This window comes from Silene latifolia, chromosome Y, assembly GCF_048544455.1.
Source record: "Silene latifolia isolate original U9 population chromosome Y, ASM4854445v1, whole genome shotgun sequence".
Taxonomy (NCBI): Eukaryota; Viridiplantae; Streptophyta; class Magnoliopsida; order Caryophyllales; family Caryophyllaceae; genus Silene; species Silene latifolia.
Genome location: NC_133538.1, coordinates 441,916,220 through 441,938,243, shown reverse-complemented (window position 1 = coordinate 441,938,243; position 22,024 = coordinate 441,916,220). Strand labels below are relative to the sequence as shown.

General features: G+C 40.3%; 1 non-coding gene across 1 annotated transcript; it reads right to left on the bottom strand.

Moving 5' to 3' along the window:
• Nucleotides 1-9,971: 9,971 nt before the first annotated feature.
• On the bottom strand, nt 9,972-10,078 carry LOC141636616 (small nucleolar RNA R71). The gene has a single exon (XR_012541221.1). It is a non-coding gene; the product is annotated as a small nucleolar RNA R71 (small nucleolar RNA).
• Nucleotides 10,079-22,024: the final 11,946 nt, after the last annotated feature.

The window sequence follows — 22,024 nt, the reverse complement described above, 5'->3', positions numbered from 1 at the left end:
CCCTGCTTTAGATACAGATCTAGGGCACTATCCCTTACCTTGTCCCACCATTCCCCAGCAGCATCCCTCAAGTAGAACGCAGCTTGTCCCACTTTGAATTCCTTGGGACAATGAACAACTATCAAGAAGTTCTCCATCTCCCTATGCCAATTGTCGAGCAAAATTGGCGCACTGGTACCCATATACTCTTTTGGGTTGAAGCGGGCTATCGTAGTGCTCATCTTGGCAACGTTTACCCCGGCATATTTGTCTTTCCCAAATCTTTTTAGGGCATCAGTAAGCGCATCTTGATGCTCAAGCATCTTGGCTATATCTTCTACACTCAACTCCTGCGCCCAAGTGTACAAAGCAGATATCTTTGGCGGCTGATGTGACTCATATTTGTGCATATTTAGTCCCCTAATTGAGCCTATTTTGCATACTAATATAACATTCCATAGCCATTTTATCCGTCAAACGCTTTCTATTTTGCTTTCCTATCGCCTTGTGCTTGTTTTGTAGGAAAGAAGACAATTAGGCGGAAATGTAACACCCCCATACTCCAAGTGCCATACTAGGACCACTTAAGGCATGGAAGTGCTACCATCTCAGTTACCCGAGGCAATGATAATCATAAGACAATAAAGAAACGTACTTTAAAAGTAAACATAGTTTAAGTGATTACATGATCAAAACCAAAATCGATAAATCGAAATACAAGGTTCTCGGACGGTCTCGCTAAAACTATCAAAGCTACAAAACACCGTCGACACGGCGGAAGACTTCTAACTGCCACGTGCTGACTCATCCCAGCTATCCCATACGCGTCATATCATACCTGCTCAATAACTGCTCACCACCCCCGAATGGATCACCACAGTTTTTAAAACATTAAACGGGGTCAGTACTAATCACACAATTTATATAACCAATAGTACAGTAAACAACAGAGCTCAAACAGTCACACACAATCACCCACACCAATCAATCTCCGTCTCAGACTGTCCACTGGACCAACCCTGCCAGTGGGCGACCGCAGCCGTACCCACCAAATCCCAGCTCATCATACCGAGCGATAACCCTGTCCCATTAATGTGCACATCCCCTTCCGTGGCGGGTTCCACGAAGGGCGAAACTAGGGCGTGAAGCCACTCCCGCAAGTGACCCCACTCAGCCGAGAACGCATCTCGAGAACCAGAGACAAACAATCAAAACCATCAACAACAATCAATCAACAACCATCATAAAACCAATACGATAATAATCAGCAATTGCACAACACCAACAATGCATTATGGGACTAATACTGAGTAGGGAAACCCTACCTGGAAAGCACAAACAATCAGACGATCTCACAGCTGATATCAAAACGCTTCCTCTACGAATCCTCCTCCTAACATACTAACATATAATCACTACCAATCATACAAAACAACAAAACCCCCAAATCCCCATATTAGGATTTAACCACCTTTAAGGAAACATTATAAAAACGGTACGTAGGTCTTACCCTCGATACAAGGATCACAAAGGTATCAAGAAAGGTAAAATCCGACCTTCCAAGCTCCGGGATTTGCCAACAATGCGATTAAAGCGAATGACGTAGTTTGATTTCACTTTTCACAGTAATTAGGTTTTAAAAAGTGTTTAAAGAACAATGACGGAAGTAATATATACTCAAATCGCATTATTAACAAAACCCGAGAAATCATCCTCAGAACCGGCTTACTCGATCGAGTAGCTAAGGTACTCGATCGAGTGCCCCCTTACTCGATCGAGTATCCACGTTACTCGATCGAGTACCCAACAGGTCAGAAACTATTTTAAACTTCAACTCACCCTTACTCGACAGAGTAAGGCCTACTTGATAGAGTACCCAGAGACTCATAAATACGTAGTATTACAGTCTTCCCTCCTTAAAAAGAACTTCGTCCCCGAAGTTCAACCTGTACATAAAAACAAACATACTAACTTAGTCAAGACGCAACAAAGCTACTAAGAACTCAAAACAAAACCCCAACTTATGAAACATGAAACCATGAACCCTTAACACCAACTCCACCAACTATTCCTACCTCCCCACATCGCTCACGATGTCGTATCAACTACCTCATAAACGCTCCTGACACTAACTCCATACACTACCAACTACCATCCTCTAACGCTGCTAGCTCCATAATATATGATCCACTACCAAATCCAAAATCAAGACACTCATAGACATCAAACGGAATGTTATATTCTACAACCCTTAAAAGGAACTTCGTCCTCGAAGTTTACTCACACTCATAACCTCATCATCCAACTGTCAACACTAGTGAAATATTCTCACACTCCTAAACATCACACTACTACAAGCATGGCCATGGCCTTTTAACAACATCAACCAATACAACTTCATTCTTTATGCTACACCAACACTCTACTGTGAATATACTACCATATGCACAACTATCAAAATCTCTTTTATCGCATCCTACTCCTCTTAAGATAAATGTTACGTCCTCGTAACTCACTAATACTATATCCTTAGTTATATCTTCTCATTATTCTCATCACCATCACATATCATAGATAACCACCTATACTCTAAGAACTCGCCATGCATATATCCAAGGCTCTCTTACTTAAACAATTCTCATACTTCAATTCACTCGTCACACCCCTAACCTGTACCTCAAAATCTTTAGCTTAACCCAAAACTTCAACTTTTCCACATTACCGCAATACGACATACCTCTCTATATAAACTATATAAAACTCCCATCGTCAAAAGCATAACTCACGATCCACACTTGTTATATACACTCACACTAGCTCCTCAAGTTCTTTTCTTTCATTACCACAAAACTCATACATAACTTAACATGACACCAAATCCCAATACCCTGCACTCACTATCTCAACAAAAGATTATGAACCACCTGCCGCTTTCAGATCATTACAACACATGTTCCACGAATCACTTGCCATGACTATGACTACCGATGCCTCATCTTAAAACAAGATCAAAATTACTGTAACAACTTCTCACAACTATGTCCCATCAACAGAATGTCACTATACCATGACAACAACGAAAACATATACAACTCTCTTTCATATCATACTCTACCCTGATTCCAAAACTTAACTGGTAAGAAACATCAATAAACAAAACAACTGTCTATCTGTATAAACTGAAACTCACAGGAAGCCACATCAGACAAAACAACAATTTATGTGTAACTTGTATGTACTTTCGAAACTCGAATCATAAACATCCCGCCTACTCCACCACAACCGGTGACGGCATCACAACTCCGCCACCAACAGCCACACCACAGTGCGAAAATACCCGCATCACAACACTAAATACCGTGCCCGGATCACCACCCGAGGCACCACAACCACATCGATAGTCATCACAACTTACACTATCCCATAAGCACTGACTCAACATGACTTCTCGGACAAGAAAAAACTTACTCAAATCCACTTTACTAAATCACAAAGCAACATATTATATGAATTAAACAGATAATAACCTCATGAACATCATCCCCTTACCACATCACGGAATAACATATATCATGAATACATACAAGTATAACCAGTCATGCCAGATCAATCAAATGATTACTTTTTGAATATCATTCAACTAAATTACCGTGTCCAACATATATCACAGAATATTCAGATAACAGCTTTATAACTATCACACCATACCACTTCCCGTGAGGTCAGAACCTCGCACAAACATTTATACACATCATAGACCCGTAAACACATCCACCTAGTCAGTCCTGATCACGTAAGTTACCACTCGATAAAGGTTACCTGTCGCCCGAGCTTAACTCATATGCCCCTCATAACATATTCCCCCATTCGCATAACCATCACCTCATGCCAAGTATAACTCATATGCACCGCCTCATCTGACCACATCTTATTCTTCCTTACAACCATACATATCAATCCGGCCTCTACAAAATCAACCTCATTAGAATTGCTACCTTTCTAATGTACCATCACCCTTAACCACTAGCCGCAAACCATAACACTACCACTGTCCGGGCATCAAACCTCTTACACTCATCTCTAAACATCACGATTTCTTTCCCATCTGTGGTTAACATCCCAAATAACGAACATCAAATCCATCAACAACATTACCTCAACATTCTTCCCAATACTATCTTTAATTGTATAGTCACCCGACTCACCACCAAAATCTCATATCATGCAGATATTCTACCAACTTCTTACTCCCTTAATTCCTCGAAACTCATGATTAATCATGTTGTCCTGAAACTTGTGTATAACCATTAATTTACTTACTCTTGATAGTATCATACATCTCGACGATTCCTTACTTTTATGTCACATAATCCAGTCAACATTTTCCTAGTTTTACTCCCCTCATTCTTTTCTTTTACACTTGACAAAAACAATTAACTATTCAACTCCTTATCACTTCTACCTAACTCTTTAGTGTTCTGGTTACTTTCCCATTGCTCCAAGACTCACATCTCATTATTTTATATCGATATCATCTCACTCTTTCTTACCATGGATCTTTTCTTATAATGCTATCACTCACACTTGCCACTAATCTATCCATAAAATCAATGTTTAATGTTCAACAATTGCATCTCCCTTTTTACATCTCTAGAAATCAAAATTCCTTTCATACCGCTAATTGTCCAAGCAAATCCCACAATAGTTTCACCTCTTAATACACCAAATCTCCCAAACTCACTCACTGTCTACAAATCCACATCGCGACATGTCTCCACAAATTTACCTATATACCACTCTTCTCAACCCCTTTAAAACGAACTTTCACTATGTATATTCTTAACCCACACGACTCCTAAACATCTCCCTCCATAATTCTTTACACATCTCAAGTTGCCACTATCCACATCCTTACTCTCATCCTTTCATTCTCACGTTCCTTAGACTCACATCATCCCTTTGCCCATATTCACTTACTTTTACGTTACTCAATACACAATCATATCACTCATCTCATCTCATCTCAGAAAACATGCTCTATGTCTCAATTAAGCCATACCGATCTTCCTTTTCTTTTTCCACTATCTATCGCAACCACATATAACTCATGTCCTCCCACCGAATTCATACTCACCACAGGTGCCACTCACTACACCACAAGATTGGGTAACTTACGCGTCAAGACCAACATACATGTAAAACAATGCACAAAGAAGCAAAATAACACCTTTGATTTAAACATAATATGCAACGAAGTCAAAAGATAGGCATATGACCCAAAACAGAGGTCACTAGATCGAGTACAGGCCACTCGATCGAGTAAGGGACTTACTCGATCGAGTAGGTGAAGATCAGAAGCACGTAAAACAAATCAGCAGGGCTACTCGTTCAAGTAACTAACGTACTCGATCGAGTGCCGCCTACTCGATCGAGTACCAAGGCTACTCGATCGAGTACCTACGCGTTTCTCAGCACTATCCAGTTTTCGTAAAACAGCCATAGCTCACTCATTTCTTGGTCGATTCGGGCGTGTGACCTATCGTTAGAATCGTAAAAGAACAAGCTATCACCTTCAATTAAAATCACATTAAAATCATTTATACATCTCAAGTTATAACAGTTTAAAGACAACCTCTTTATAATCGAAAAACATAACTACTTAATTTTACCTCGAAACAACTTAAACGACAACATGGTAAACAAAAACAACCCAATAGTCATAAAACCAGTAGTCCCAATCACATGTTACTATTTTCGAAAGCAAAGCAACAACATTCATCATGCAAATAATTTATTTAACTTGTCAATCATGACTTCCCACATGCTTTTATTCTATCACTTTTCGTAAACAAAACACACTCATACATTACAAATCCTATTTCCATGTTACTAATACAACAATATTACAAATACACTTCGTCACCTAAACATATTCATACTCACAAAATTCATATTCTCGTGCAATTGCCACTCCATCTTTTCCAATCAATTCATCCATTTCCACCACATTCTTCATACATCATATACATATGAACAATAGTAGACATGTATAAGAAATCATTATATAAAATTACACAAACAAAATTATATATAATCATATCACATATGAACTACTTTCTTTTTCCACCACATTACTCATCATTCTCATACACTTTTCTAACAATTCCAACCAACATTGTAAACCAACTATCATGTAACATGCTTTCAATCAACAACATACGAAATCACATCATCACCATATTTTCTACACATCCCCCATTATCCACATACGTACACCCACCGATTCATGTCACACATCACTATATAGATACACAATTCACAAGGTAAACACATAGCGATCCCGACTCATATCCCATGGTGACCGGTTCAAAATTGTAGGGCGAGTTCGCGACTTTAGGACGTCTCCCAAGTCTTTGCATTAGCTCCTACAACTTCTACCCCGGGTTCATTTTAATTGACTCCCTATGTTCATTGGATTCATTGGTTACAGGTTTCAGGATCGTCGCTCTGATACCATTTTATAACACCCCCATACTCCAAGTGCCTTACTAGGACCACTTAAGGCATGGAAGTGCTACCATCTCGGTTACCCGAGGCAATGATAATCATAAGACAATAAAGAAACGTACTTTAAAAGTAAACATAGTTTAAGTGATTACAAAAATCATAACCAAAACTGATAAACTGAAATACAAGGTTCTCAGACGGTCTACTGCTAAAACTATCAAAGCTACAAAACACCGTCTGACACAGCGGAAGACTTCTAACTGCCACGTGATGACTCATCCGAGCTATCCCATACGCGTCATATCATACCTACTCAATAACTGCTCACCACCCCCGAATGCATCACCACAGTTTTTAAAACATTAAACGGGGTCAGTACTAATCACACAATTTATATAACCAACAGTACAGTAAACAACACAGCTCAAACAGTCACACACAATCACCCACACCAATCAATCTCCGTCTCCGACTATCCACTGGACGGTCCCGCGGTGGGGACATGACCGTACCCACCAAATCCCCGCTCATCATACCGAGCGATAACCTTGTCCCATTAATGTGCACATCCCCTTCCGTGGTGGGTTCCACGAAGGGCGAAACTAGGGCTTGAAGCCACTCCCGCAAGTGACCCCACTCAGCCGAGAACGCATCTCGAGAACCAGAGACAAACAATCACAACCATCAACAACAATCAATCAACAACCGTCATAAAACCAATACGATAATAATCAGCAATTACACAACACCAAATATGCATTATGGGACTAATACTGAGTAGGGAAACCCTACCTGGAAAGCACAACACAATCAGACGATCTCACAGCTGATATCAAAACGCTTCCTCTACGAATCCTCCTCCTAACATACAAACATATAATCACTACCAATCATACAAAACAACAAAACCCCCAAATCCCCATATTAGGGTTTAACCAACTTTAAGGAAACATTATAAAAATGGTATGTAGGTCTTACCCTCGACACAAGGATCACAAAGGTATCAAGAAAGGTAAAATCTGACCTTCCAAGCTCCGGGATTTGCCAACAATGCGATTAAAGCGAATGACGTAGTTTGATTTCTCTTTTCACAGTAATTATGTTTTAAAAAGTGTTTAAAGAACAATGACGGAAGTAATATATACTCAAATCGCATTATTAACAAAACCCGAGAAATCATCCTCCGTAAACCGGCTACTCGATCGAGTAGCTAAGGTACTCGATCGAGTATCCACGTTACTCGATCGAGTACCCAACAGGTCAGAAACTATTTTAAACTGCAACTCACCCTTACTCGACAGAGTAAGGCCTACTCGATAAAGTACCCAGAGACTCATAAATACGTAGTATTACAGGAAATTCCCGTCTCTTGAGTTTATTTGGAAGGACATTGACAATCTTGGTAGAACGAGAGTGGAAGAAGAGGCAAGAACTAAAGACCAATATTGCAAGAATAAGAAGTATGCGAGAGGAAGCATTCTGAACAGCAATCCGAACGTCCAAAGCAGGATGCCACTCGTCCGAATGCCCCAGAATCCGAGCGTCCTGACCTTCAGTCGCTCGTCCTACCTGCCCAGAATCCGAGCGGATTCCCTTGTGTACGAGCGTCCCTCGGCGTCTTAAGCAAGGATGCGCATCTCTCAAAAATACTTGCATTTCCCAACTTAGAACTTAGAATTGTTAATTACTAATATAGACTTAGTTAACCTAATGAGGCACTACTATAAATACCCCATTTTGATGATAATCAAATGGGGCTTCCACATTAGAAATTCCTTTTAGATTATATTAGGAGTAGATTAGAATAGATTACTCTTTAATCTTTCCAGAAATCACACATTAATCTCTCCTTAATTATTGTTCAAGTTTATTACTTTTGGGTAATTGAAGATTATTGAGTTATTATTGAAGGATTGACAACCCTTCATCAATCAATCAAGTTCTCTTCTTTTATTCTTTGCTTTATTATTTGGATCATCTTAAGTGTGGTATAATTCCTTTACTCTTTACTCTTTATTGTTTATTTCCTCATTCTCTTATCATGTTTACACTTGTTGTGATGATTGACACCATTAATGACATGTTTACCATGATAATAAGTGAGTAGTCTCTTAACTAGGATTAGTGGGTAATTAGGGGAAACCAACATGGGGAATAATCATGCTTAATCTAATATGTTTTCATAATAAATTTCCTTGCTTGTTGTGATGTCAACCTATGCACATGTTATGTTTGATGAAATGCTAAGCCTATGAATCCTTGCATTTACAACCATCACTTGTCTATTCAACTTGACTTGTAAGATATAAACCAACTCGAGTCTAGTTAGACCATGCATAGAAGTGATTAGGGGGAAAGTAAGTCGACTTGTAGGTGTTGTACAATCTAATCGATTCGGCTCCGGGAACCAACTTTTCCTAAGAACCGTAAGACATACACCATCTCGGTTCCTCCACAACATTAATTGCTTGCAACTTTGTGAATATGTTTGTATGGTCAAATCCCATGAATCCCATATGACCCTTGATATCCTAGTACTCTTTAATACTTGTTTACACCTTTATTTACTTTATTGCTTTTCATCAGTCCAGAACAAAACTACAAACCCAAACCAATCGTGACACTTACATAAATTGAAATAGATAGACTTAGAGCCCAAAGCACACCGTCCCATGGATCGACCTCGACTTGACCACTATCTAGTTGTTTTTTTGAGAATTATAAATGTGTTTGATTGGATGTGTGACGACCAACTCTTGTCCCATCAAAAATGGCGCCGTTGCCGGGGATGGTGTTAACTTGATTTGATTTTCTTTGATTGTTATTAGTTGTGTGTTTCTTTGCCTTGGGGAAGTAAAACTCCTCAAGGTTTGTTCTAATTATTTTCAAGTTGTTTGATATTTTGCATGTCTAGAAGATCACAAGGTAACTTGTTACCCATTGATCACGAAATTGAAAGGACTTTAACAACCAATAGAAGACTTGCTAGAAATACTTTGAGAGGTATTGGTGAGGTTGTAGGTATTCAACCAAACACTATTGAGTTCATCAACCCTTTTGCAAGAGAAGATGAGGAGAACCCAACACAAAATCAATCACACAATCAACCCACAATGCCTAAGTTTTCATCACATTCCGTACCAACCGAGGAGAATCTACCCAATGAAACTCCCACACCACAACACTTAACCGGAAATTTTATTGCAAAATCCACATTTATCAAATTAGTCGAAAGAAGCCAATTTGGGGAGATGCCTATTGAAGACCCTCATTCCCACATGGAAACTTTTTGTGACTATTGTGATGCGATTTCACAAACCGGAGTGACTCAAGACCAAATTCGATGGGTCTTATTTCCTTTTTCTCTAATTGGCACCGCAAAACAATGGTTGAAGAGCCTTGATAAGGCTACTCTTAGAATTGACTCTTGGAAGAAGTTGGCTCTAGCTTTTTACAAAAAATTCTACCCTCCGGAAAAGACTAACATGCTAAGAGCTCAAATTACGGGTTTTAAGCAAAGGGATGAAGAATCTTTGTATGAAGCTTGGGAGCGATTCAAAGGAATTTGTCGCTCATGTCCTCATCATGGACTTAGCGAGTGGTTCTTAGTACAACAATTTTGGAATGGTCTTTATGAAGACTCAAGAAACATTCTCAACATGGGATCAAATGGTATGTTCACCGAAGTTGACGATAATCAAACTTGGAACAAGATTGAGGAAATGGCGGTCCATAATTCACAATATAGTAGACCTCGCAAGGCTACTAGAGGAGGAAAGCATGAAGTGGACTCTATTACTCAATTGGGTGCTCAACTTAGTGCTCATATTGATACCATCAACTTGAAGTTCGAGAAGGATATGGCTAAGCTTGAAGATGCCTCAAAATCACCAAAGCATCATGTTAATGCCATGGTGGCATCTTCATCAATCCAAAGTGGGATATGTGAGAATTGTGGAACTTTGGGACATGACCAAAGTGAATGTAGGGGAACGAATGAGCAAGTGAATGCTTTTCAAGCAGACAAAAGTGGTACACCTTATTCCAATTATTACAATGAAAACACCAAATTCCATCCAAATCTCTCATACAAAAGCCAAAATATTCAAAACCCTCAACCAACATACACCCCACCTCCCATGAGAAACCAAAATCGAAGACCCTTTTTCAACCAAAACCAAGGTTATCAAAATCAAACTCCATATAATCAATAAAATGACCAAGGTTTTGATGTTCAAAAAGTGGTCCTCCAAATGCAGAAGAATCAACAAGAATTTTTCACTCAAATGCAAAAAGATAGCCAAGTAAAAGACATCACCATCAACAACATCCTAGCCCACACAAAAATGTTGGAAACTCAATTAACCCAACTAGCATTTTCAAACTCTCAAAGACAAAAGGGGCAATTACCACCTCAAAGTAATCCCCCAAGATATGAAACGGTTAGTGCCATTGACTTGAGGAGTGGTACCGAGATATGAAGGACCAAAGAAGCAAGTTGACGATGAAGTTGTGGAAGCTAGTGACAAGGAAAGAGTTGTGCAAAACTCTAGGGAAGAAGAACCCACCAATCAAGAAGTTTCAAAGAAAAGTGAAGAAAAGGCCAAAGAGAAGGAGCCCATTGTGATTAGACTTTCATTCCCGAGTCGTCAAGCTAAGCCTATGTTTGATGACCAACTTGGAAAATTCATGGAAATTGCGAAGAATTTAGAAGTCTCGATCCCTTTCACGGAATTGATCAATCACGTTCCGGCCTATGCAAATTACATGAAGGACATCCTTACGAAGAAGAAATCAATCCGGAAGCTTGAGACTATTGCCTTCACTAAGGTGAGTAGTGCTATCCTTCAAGGGAGTTCCCCTCCGAAACTCAAGGATCCGGGAAGCTTGTCCATTCCATGCACTATTGGTGACACTACAATCAACATAGCTTTATGTGACCTTGGGGCAAGTGTTAGTGTCATGCCATTTTCGGTTAGAAAAAGGCTAGGAATGGGAGAACTAAAATGTACCAACATCACGCTTCAAATGGCGGATAGATAAAAAAAGACACATTTAGGGGTATGGGAAGATGTTCCCGTGAGAATTGGAAAATTATTCATCCCAGTGGATTTTGTTATTGTTGACTTGGAAGAAGACTCCAACATTCCTATTATCTTAAGAAGACATTTCTTGCACACCGCGGGAGCGGTGATCGATGTGAAGCATGGAGAACTCACCCTTGAAGTGGGAGATGAAACCATCATTTTCAATCTTGACAAGACCATGAGAGCTCCCCGATTGCATGAGCCATGTTTTATGGTTGATCACTATAGCCGGAAGGATGATAGGAAGAAGTTGGAATTTCAATGGAAAAAGAAAGTGGATGATGCTCCATCAAAAGATCAAGGAAATAGCAAGAATGAGAGATTGAAAAGCTCACTCATGACAAGTGAAGAAGATGGCCTCATTGGCCAAGACAAGAAAGAAGGAGAGTTGTCTCTATCAACTTAAGAAATTTTTATTGATCAAGTAGATGAAGTTTGCGGTCTTTGGGATGATGAGTTCGAAGGGATATTCAATCGCTATATTGGTAATTCTATGAACCAACACCATCATGGAGAACAACAAGTGCAAAAATTTATTGAGGACCTTTATGATGATAATGAGCAAGCTTTCGACTACTTCTTCAAGGTGTTGAGTAACATCAACAACACCTTGAACATGCCCCCTTGACATCTCACATTGGATGAGAGTTTGGTGGAGTCCTCCCTAAACCACCATTTGTAAATATTCTAACTACCTAACTTGTATTTCAATTATTACATTGCATTTTTGTCATTTTTGGGTTTATATTTTTGTGCCTTGATCAAGATATTCATCATTTTGAGAGAAGTGAGTGAGGGACTTATGATTTTATTGATGTGTAGTGCTTTACCTTAGTATGGGGATAGCAATTGCCTAGGCTATTCATGTCTTTGTAGTGCCCCTACAATAAAGAACACCAGGATTAAAGAATAAAAATGACAAGGGTTATGATGTACCCACGGATGGACCTGAATCCGTGTGGTCAACGAGGAATCCGAGCGTCCAAATGGACAATCCGCTCGTCCTGAAGAACCCGAGCGTCGAAAGTCACCAGACGCTCGTCTGGTAGAGCTGTAGAATACAAAAACTGGTCTGTAAAAGAATCCGAGCGTCTCAGCTGAGAATCCGCTCGTCTTGTTTTGGACGATCGTCCTTCACAAAAGACGATCGTCTTTTTAATGGCAAAAATCTGGGATTTTCTCTGTAAAGGAATCTGAGCGTCTACCCAGAAAGACACTCGTCCCTACCCAAGGAATCCGCTCGTCTTAGAAGCAAGACGCTCGTCCTGTGGCGTCTTTTCCTGAGCCAAACATTGAAGAATCTGCCAGTCCCGATGCCTGGTCCGCTCGTCCTCTGCTGCGTTTTCAAAAATAACGGTTGATTTAAACCTCTTTCTCCCTTTCATTCTCATTTCTTCAACATACAAACACTACCCACTACCCCAAATCCCCAAAAACCCAAAAACCCTCATCCTCTCCATCAACAAAATCAAATTTCCTCAACCAAATTTAACCAAATCAAATCCAAACTTTCCCACAACAAAAATTAATCACTCCTTTTGCAACAACAAGTGATTCAAACACCAAAATATTCAACCTTTGAGCCGATTTTTAAGATACAAAGCAACATTCATTCATCCTAAATCGATTTGGGTATAACTAAAAATTGAAGATTTCAATCTCTCATTGGTGTAATCAAGCATAGGAGAATGGCAAGAACTAAAGGAGGTAACAAAGCACCCCCAAAGAAGACACTTGCCAAAAGGCAACTAGCTCTTCAAGCAAAACAATTGTCAAAGGCTTTGGTAGTCCATGAGGCAAGGTTGGAGGTTCAACAACAAGATCCCCCTATGGATGCTACAACATCAACAACTCCGGTCATTGAACAATTATCCAATTATCCGGAGGTAACTTTCACTTCCGACTCTCATACGGAGAAATTCATTCTCTTTGCTAAGAAAACCATCATGCCTACTATGTTTATTTGTGAAGATGCATTGACAAAATTGGGTGTTCTTGAACTAATCAAAACCTTCTTTGAGTCTATGGGATTGGGTAAATTGTTTACAATGAAAGAACTGACATACCCCTCCCTGTAGATACCCGTATCCGTCGATAGTGGAATTTATAGAGAACCCGACAAACACCCGATGATGATAGGACACATGTATTCTTTAGTTGTCACTGTCATTATTTGGAGCTCGTTTTACGATGTAGAATGGGCGTCGTCGATGAAGTATTTTATTAATTTAAATGATATTTAAATTAATGTTTTTTAAGTGAGTTCATTTTATTAATTTAAATGATATTTAAATTAAAGCTTTATTTTGAATTTATTTTCTCAAGTTTATTTTATTGAAAATAAAATAAATATTTGATTTGAAAAATCATTTTATGAGTGTATTTGATTTGAAAAATCACTTATTTTAATGTGTTAATCGATTTGAAGAATCGATTTAAAAATCGAAAAGAACTCGTTTTAAACACGTGTTTTAGAGCTCGATTATAGCTCGGTTTTTGGGCCCGTTTTCTTTACGAGTTGGCACGAATATCGAGTACACTAACCAACCTAAGCCTCTACCCATCCAACCCAGTTCGAACCCCCTTAACCACGGCCCAAATCCCATCCTAAACATCACCCCCAACAGCCCGCAAAAACACCAAGCAGCCCCCCTGTTTTGCAGCTCAATCCCGAGCCCAAAACCCGCTCCAAATACCACCAAAAACCGTGCCCATTAACCCTAACCCATACCCTAGTATCCTACCCATATTACCTTACCTTAATCACCAAGCAAAACCCCCAAACGAACCCTAGAAAACCCCCCAAAAGCTGCTGGACAGCAGCTATGTTCAGCCGAGCCCGTCTGCCTCTCCTCCCTTTTACCCTACTTTAACACCTTATAAATACCCACCCTTCACCATACATTCATTCCTCGAAGTTCTCCATACATCCTACCTTCACTCACAAGCTTTAAACCTCAGAAACAAACCCTAATTGCCTCTCAAAAACCCTCCACAAAACCGACATCCAAACTGAAACAGTTTGTGTGTCCTCTTCGAAAAACAGTTCGTTCCTCCTTCAAACCTCCATCAAAACTCGGGTTTCTTGTTCCTAATTAACCATATAACATCCATCTACACATTAGACAAAGATTTACGAGCCAAATTGCCCTTGAGAGTACACGAAATCCCTCGAAAAACAGAGTGTTATACACTCTGTTTTCGCGGTTTGTTCCTGTCTGTCCAGTTCTGTTTGTGCTCGTTTTTCGTGCCCAATATCTCAAAACGAGCAGGGTTTGCTTTAAGATCTCTGTTCTCCTCTCTTTATATTTTTCAAAACATCTTTTAAATCGAATTTTCATCGTGAAACGAGGGAGAAATCGCTGTTTGAAAGTTGCTGTCCAGATTCGATAAAAACGCGTGTTTGCTTTGTTTCTTCGTCGACGACGGCCTCTCGAGATAAAATCTACCATCGATTACGACCCAAGACGGTGTCAACGATACATGTAGGTTGAGGGTGCATCAAATCCTCCTCTTTCTCCCTTTTATTTCGTTTTTTTTATGTTTGTTTTTTATAGTTTGTTTTTATTCGTTTATCGTTTTTGTTTATCGATTGTTTAATTAACTACGAAAATAGTTTAGTCCGAGTATGAGTTAAAGTACCACCATGAACACCCGCGTTGACTTGAGATGGGAAAGAAACCGCTACATCAGTCGGTCGTACACCCCCGTCTCATTTACATATCCTCGTGTTCAAGGTAGGGCATTAATAAAACAAATTTTAACTTCGTTCTTCGCTTTTGACATCTCCTCTTCTCTCGTGTGATTCGACCCATCTTAGGACCCGTCACATGTTAGTATGACCTCTGATTGTTAACATATAACTCATTTAGATGACATTAGATCAATTTGATAACCTAATTAGACACATTAGGGTACATCGACATAGCTTTAAAAACCGATTAACAATTCTGTAACTTAATGAACGCATCTCTCTCTTTCACCTAATTTCTCGCTAGTATAAGAGTGCGTGATTAGCACCTTCTTATTAACACTCGATGAGTTAACTTAATTAGCAAACTTGACCTAATTTGACCCCTTTTAGGCCGTGTAGAATACACCTTTGCGCGACATCCTTCCAATCGATCAACGTTGTTTCTAATTCGTTTTCTAACTTGTTTCCTATCCCGTTTCGCAATCAGCTATCTAACCTAATGAACCTGACCTAGGACCTAGGTTTGGCCGTTGCCTTTGGCCTTTCTTGTTTCTTTTGTTTTTGCATCGTTCGTTCTTTATTTGTTTTGTCGCTTGTAATTTATCGTTGTTATCGAGTTGTAATTTTCGAGTTAGCTTTCTTTTATCGAGACAAAACCTCTTTTAAAAACCTTAGTCTTGTTTGGTTAGATGGTTGTGCCCCAATGCAAGTAAGAGCGTAGTCAATCGCATGTTGTTTAAAGCAATATGGCTCGATTTATGCTAATGCATGCTTTGGTGTGTGACCCAATGTCTAATTCGATGAGATTAAGTGAAAGCACACATTACGAGGAGTGACCCAAGGCCGTGAGTCATGTGAGCCGTGGGCCACCCATTTGTGCACGTTTTCCTAGGCCGAATTGGCTGTGTGTCGTGTATGGTATCGTATGTAGCAATTGTATTTAGATCGAGTTATATCTTTAATTTATCGTTGTGTCGGCATGAAATGCCTGGTTTGTAATAGGTAGATCCCACGGCTCCCCCATTCCCCCTTAAGCCTTGTTTGCTTTGTTTTGTATGTTGTTAGATCAATCAACCCACATGCTAAATTACAACTTTGACAAAGTTAGTTTAGTTGCATCTAAATCGACATAGAAACTTCACATGTTAGGGTTTTAAAACGATGTTTGCATATCATATATCGTAGTAGCTATGACCTTGTTTGAAATCCGATACTTGACTTAGTAGAGGCCGTTATTGACGGGCGGGGTTAGGTGTCCTTATGGGCTTCCTAACACGTACCCTCACCCCTTACTCAAGATCTATGGTTTGTGGATCCGTCTAAATACCATTGGATTACGAGAGTCACTCAAATCGAGTGATATAGGGTACAAGTCTTTATCTTTAATCACTCGTAGTCGATTGGCTTTATGCTTTTCGATGAAAGGTGTAAAGTTGACTTGAACGGTTCCAAGTTCCCAAAAAACTTGGTGGCGACTCTAATATGTCTTAATTCGATTCGAAAGAACCTCGAGTCGATTATGCCTAGTGTGGATCCCGCGGACGCAGTTCCCGAGGGCCTTGTCCACAGTTTGGCGACTCCGCTGGGGAAAAGAGGACTAGTTACACTTTGTTTCTAGGGTCTTTTCCTCCGAGGTGAAACTTGAAAAGAAAGTTTTGGAAAGTAAAACATTACTCATAGTGCTACGATTCATGCATAAACCCTTAAGGACTTGCCCGGGCCGCCCCAGCGTTTCTTCGTGATGCGTGGGGGGCGACGTCCCACTATGCTAGGAAGCTGCACATTGCTCGCTTCCACTTCACCTCGCGTGGTTCTTGATGGTGGGGATGATCTTCTAGGTACTCAACCTTAAGACACCTTGCTCTATAAGACCGCAAAAGGATGGATGGCATATACCTTCTTGTAGAAGACTTGCCGAGACTTAGAGATGTCTAGGAGCATACATCCTTACAACATGAGAATGACAATGTGCAATTTGTTTTCCCGAGTCTTTTTTCGAAATTTCCCATGTCCTTTTCAAAACCGAACTTTTGAACAACTTACTGTCAAAATAGCATGGTTTTAAAAACGCGGAATCTTTGCCCAAATAGGACTAGAATTTTCGGCCCAAAATGAGCTTTTATATAAGCATGTCGCCCTTTTCAAATCTCATTTTCGAATCAATCTTTCGTTTTTCTCAAAACCAATCCAAAATGCCTCTCGAACCTCAACCAAGCATGAAATGCGTCAAGTCGTGTCCGAGTCATGTCCGTGTTAGGCCGGGTGTGTTTCGCTCTAAGAGTCTAGAACACGACCTTGTCGGGTCACCCAAGCTCACCTCTTGGGCTTCGAGTCATGTGGGTCGACCAATTGGTCTAGGATAGTCCACAAAAACGCCCAAGCTAGGCCATTTAGGGCATTTCACCCGAACCTATGGGCTATGTTAGTCCAATCACGGGTTTGGCCACACCGAGTCCGGTTTATAACCAATTTATGACAGTTTGAGTCATGTCGTTTTGTCGAGTCTAAAATGAACCAAGGTCTAAATCAAACCGTGAGTCGAACCCTTGTTTAGTTAATCTCAAGTCGAGTCTTTGTTTGAGTCAAGTTGGGGTCGTGTCCTTAAGTGTGCAGGGGCTCTTACTTTAAATATTGACTTAGTACGGGGTTTTCTTGTAGAAAGGCCGCCAAAAACCCGACGTCAAGCAATGGAAGATGCTGTTAACAAGCTTACTGAGGCTGTGAACCTCATGATGACCCGAATGGATGCAATCGAATCTAAGCTGGGTGAAGATTCGCCTCCATCACTGAATGATCTGGAGAAACGGTTCAAGTTCATCGAAGACCGTTTGAAACTCTCCCAAGGGAAGAACATTCACTATGAGAATGCTAGGGCCTATGCCCCAGTTCAGGATAAGTTACCCACGAACATGGTACTCACTGACATCCCAAAGTTCAAGGGCACCGAAGATCCAGTCCACCATGTTAAGGCCTATAAAGGGTACTTAGCATTGAAGGGAGTACCTGCTGACATGCTCTCTGAAATTTTTGCCCAATCTCCGGATGAACACCGAAGGCGTGGTTCTATAATCTTGACCTTAAGAACTTCCCCACTTTCGAAGATATTACGGTGGAGTTTTGTAAGCACTATGCAGACAATGTTGAGATTCAAACCAACATAAGGACTTTGGAGGTAATGACACAAAAGGAAAAAGAGGGCTTTATCGAATTCCTCGCAAGATGCGCGCCGAAAGCGTGAAACTAGCTAAGAAGCCCGACGAAGTCGAAATGGTAGATAAGTTCGTGAAGAATTTACGACCTGTTTACCGTAATGCTCGAAATACGAATTTTGGTTCTTTCAAAGAATTGATAAGAATCGGGATAAAGGTAGAGGACGATGTCCGAATGGCTGAAGCTGAGAAGCCAAAAGGATACCAAGGGGCCTCGTCATCTAAAGCAGAAGCACCAGCAGCGGCCCACTTTTTTGAAACTGTCAATCTCTTAGATGGATAGTCAAAAAGGCCTCCGCGCCAAGCTCCGAGGGTATTCACCGATATCGGGTGCACTTACGCCTACGCTCTCCAAAGGCTCATCGCCCAAGGAAAGTTGAAGCCCATTGGTCCAACCTCGGATCCACCTGCTGAACAACAAGGCAAATGGTACAAACCAAATGCCTACTGTGCCTTTCATCAAGGGAAAGGCCATGATACTGAAATGTGCTATCGACTGAAGCACGAAATCCAAGACATGATTGAGAATGGAACACTCCCGATCCCAACTGTTAAACCCAATAACATCACCAATCCATTTGGCGATCACGTCAACTTTGTTTCTGTCGAAGACAATGTCGATTACTCCCATCTTATCCGCCCATGTCACTTGAAAGGGGTGTTTATCGGGAAGATATTTGTGGATTGCTTTGAATTCTTGCCAAACCCGAAGAATGAAATTCAAGTTGGGAGTCTTGCTCTAGAATGTACTCCTCTTATTAACGAAGTTAATAAAAGACAATTCGATTCACCAACCTTCATCGTTGGCGTAGATCCTCGGAGGACTACCCGGGATGGAGGCAAACCATCACAGGGATCAAGGACAAGAGCCGAGCATCTAAGTTGACAACTGAACAAGGGAAAGCTCAAAACTTGATTTGAAAATTATGAGTCGGGATCTGTTTTCTTATCTTAGTCGAGTCGAGTCTAGGACTTTCTTTTCCTGAAGTTGAGTCGTTTGTTCCGCGATGACCTAGGGTGTGTCCTAGGAATCGTTCCTCCGAGTCTTTTAAGCTATTGTCTTTCCAATAAAAGTTGCAGTTTCGTTTCCAAATATGTCTTGTCTCCAATTCTCAATCATTCCGAAACATGATAAAACGCACAACACACTCAAAGGCATCCCTGGGGTAGAAATATGTTTCGTTTCAAAATGTAAGGTACAATAGGATTCCGTGTTTGATTCCTTTACCTATTCCATGTTTGGCGGTAGAAAACCTCCATCAGAACCAGTGCTTTTGACAAGCTTTTAGATGATTCTAGGACGAACCCGGACTAGCTCCTTGTTTTCCATATCGATGACGGAAGGCAAGCCTTTTTCCCACAAAATCATCCCCTCTCGAAGAGAGAAGATATCAACCCGTTCTAACAAGGAATTGTTAGTTCTTACCCAAATTAGTTGGCGAAGCCCAGTTTTCAAGGTGTATCCATTTGTGACTAAGAGAATGAATAGAAGATCATTTTCAAAGAGAGAAAAAAAATGAAAAAGAATGAAAAGATGAAAAGATGAAAAAAAAGGATGAAAGAAAAGAAAAATGAAAAAAGAAAAGTGATGAAAGAAAAAAAAAAAAAAAAAAAAAAGAAAGAAAAAGAAGAAAAAAAGATGTTGAAGTTATTGCAGAATGCTTTTGGTTGGATGTCAAAGTTACGGAAGCCAGAATTCAAGTCAAGTACCCATAGTTGAAGTTCAATGGGCGAAGCCCAAAAGCTTAAGTAGTGACCTCTTTACCCTCTAAGTCCTTCCTGAGACAGTTACAAAGGGATAGTCGGGAATTTTGAGAATCATTCCGCTTGTGCTGTTACACCCAGCCTTTAGGGTCCAGACATGGAAATTTGAACCCACATCATTTTTCAACCCATTTGCACTCGTGGTTCATCAAACCCGAGACACCCATTCCAACCACATCAGCAGCCATAGCCCTTGTCCTTAGCACCACAAAACAAACCTTCAGAATGATGGTTAACCATTCCAACTTGTTATTACCAAACTCCACATCCCAAAATATCCAAGCCTTTTTACACCTAACCCCTAGACACGGGATACAACGGTACCTTACAGGCTAGAATAGGATACGACATGATACCTTAGGTGAAACCTTCGAGTGTGTACACACAATAAAAATGCCTTGTTTATGCACCATGATCGAACTTCGTCGGATTTGATTTCGCTCCACGCGAATACGTAGGCAGTCCTTCTGAACAAGGGATTCAATCCACTCATCAACCAAGTTGTCATCTTGTCGGTTTCTTACGGGTCTTAACCAAGTCCAAATGAAGCCACCTTTGTTTGAGTCGATCTTAGTACTCGATGTAGACTAGGATAAGGATATAGGTTCGGATGAATAGTATCAAGTCTCAGAATGAGCTTTATCTAACGGTTTAGGCAGAGATGCTGAGTCACATAGATGTGGGTTTGTGTTGGGAACAGAAAATATGAAAAACCCGCTGAAAAGAAAGAAGGCGTGGAAGAAAAATAGTAAAAGCCCGCTGAAAAGAAAGAAGGCGGTGGCAAGAAATGATGAAAACTCGCTGAAAAGAAAGGAGGCGAGGAGAAGAGTGACAGAATGTTCCCAACAAGAGTGATGTGTGATGTCTAAGTGTTTTCATAAAATCAGTCTGTGTTTAATGTCCGGGCGAAGCTAACGTTGTTGCTTCGTGAGTTTAATCCACCCTGTCAATGCCAAGTGATCTTGATTCCCATGTGCCCTCGGGAGCACGACCATGCCATACGATATCTTCGTCCCAAGTTCGACGACCTTCTGATTCCCATTTGCCATCTTTTGGTGCGCCGGATTGGCCAATTTACGTTTCTACCCCCAGGAAGTTCATATTTGAATTAAAGCTCGTGCACACTTACGGTTTTATTTTCTTTTTTTTGTTTTACGGTAGCGGGCTATGCCCACGTTGTTTACGAGTCATACAGAGTGTCCGTGTCATGTTTCATGCTCACCCATCAAGGTCTGATTTCAAAAAATTTCAAAATTTCCAAATTCCAAAAACTTTTTGCGAATTGTGGATAGATGATCCAAGTAGTAGAAACTTCGGGTCGATGGCCCAATTATCCAAAATTTTCAAATTCAATCTTCGGGTCGATGGCCCAATCATTCAAAATTCAAAATTCAATCTCGAAGGATCGATGGCCCAACATACCTTCGGGTCGATGGCCCAATTATTCAAAATTTTCAAATTCAATTTTCGGGTCGATGACCCCAATCTTTCGAAATTCAAAATTTCAAATTCAATTTTTGAAGGGTCGATGGCCCAACATTCCAAGTGATGTCAAATTTAAAATTCGGGTCGATGACCCAATTATTCAAAATTTTCAAATTCAATTTTCGGGTCGATGACCCAATCTTTCAAATGATCTAATTTTAGGATCGATGATCCAAATGTGCTTATGTGATGATTATTGCTAGTACATTTTTGTGTTTCAAATGTAGCAGGATATGCTTCAACTGGGGGCTCTAAAGTCTTCGACTTTAGAGCCATTGCAAACTGGGGGCTCTGAAGCC